The sequence below is a fragment of the Solanum tuberosum genome, unplaced genomic scaffold (genome assembly GCF_000226075.1).
Source record: "Solanum tuberosum cultivar DM 1-3 516 R44 unplaced genomic scaffold, SolTub_3.0 scf00360, whole genome shotgun sequence".
Lineage (NCBI taxonomy): Eukaryota > Viridiplantae > Streptophyta > Magnoliopsida > Solanales > Solanaceae > Solanum > Solanum tuberosum.
Genome location: NW_006239282.1, coordinates 472,782 through 473,866, shown reverse-complemented (window position 1 = coordinate 473,866; position 1,085 = coordinate 472,782). Strand labels below are relative to the sequence as shown.

General features: G+C 36.1%; 1 long non-coding RNA gene across 1 annotated transcript; it reads right to left on the bottom strand.

Annotated features, from left to right (window-relative positions):
* Positions 1-463: 463 nt before the first annotated feature.
* LOC107063437 (uncharacterized) lies at positions 464-1,019 on the bottom strand. The gene is made up of 2 exons (XR_001475282.1): positions 864-1,019; positions 464-771 (listed from the first exon to the last, which is right to left on the bottom strand). It is a non-coding gene; the product is annotated as an uncharacterized lncRNA (long non-coding RNA).
* Between the last annotated feature and the right edge of the window lie 66 nt (positions 1,020-1,085).

The window sequence follows — 1,085 nt, the reverse complement described above, 5'->3', positions numbered from 1 at the left end:
CAAAAAAACGACGGACAAAACCACGCTGTCCGTCGCTTTTCTGGGTTTTAAAAAAAATTAAACCCAAAAAAGCAACGGACTAAACCACGCTGTCCGTCGCTTTTTCTGCAATATTTTTCGCAGTAGCAGCTCGCAGCTGCTGTTGCCCACCTGCAAATGCAATTCAATTCAATTCTACACTATTCAGCTCAATCAAACACACACAGTTATAAACAATCTAAACAAAACATAAAACAACAAACTTAAAATAACATTCAAAAGTATCTAAATCATAAATTAAAGACTTATAAAGTCTTTTAAAATTCGTTTTAAAATTTCAAAAAGTTCATAAATTTCCAGAGATCTAAACTAGGGAGTGAGATCTACATAATCATCCTCATCACTCTCGTCGTCGGTGTCATTGGGAGCCGAAGTAATAGGTCGACGAGCTAGGTCCATCACTTGTTCTTTGATTTGCTGAACGGTCTCACTCATGCTTTGTTGTTCAGCTACTCTTTTCCGCTCCGACTCTGCTAGTGCCTCTGTAAGTTTAGCTATTTGATCCGACATAGCAGCAATCTGAACACCGTCAAGTGCCTCACCTTGACGTGACGACCCAATACCTTCTAAGCCTGACTGAAGGCGTCTAACATCATTGCGAGAGCCTAGACCATAGCATCTACCCTTGTGTGTCCCCCCTATCACTTTTTCTTTCTAAATCTGAGTGGACAGTTCAGGTGTCAATTGAACCAAACTATCTAGATTCTCATCGACGAACTTATGAAAGTCATTCTGCATATTAAATATAAATATTGACATCAATATATATACATATCATAAATATATTCACTATTGATATATATTATTCATATTAAATAACTTACAAAAGTTCGTTCGGCCCTTTCCTCCACCCACACATCCGGATCCGACTCATTTTCTTTCTTCCTGACATGAGTCTTTTTGAAAACCTCTGGTTCAATGGGAGTGCGTCCCAATTCTTTTTCCTATAAATAAAAACTGAAATTTATAACGATATATATGTATCAACTAATTATTTATTTAAAAGTTTGAATTACATTAATTAATTTAACTTATCTAAACAACTT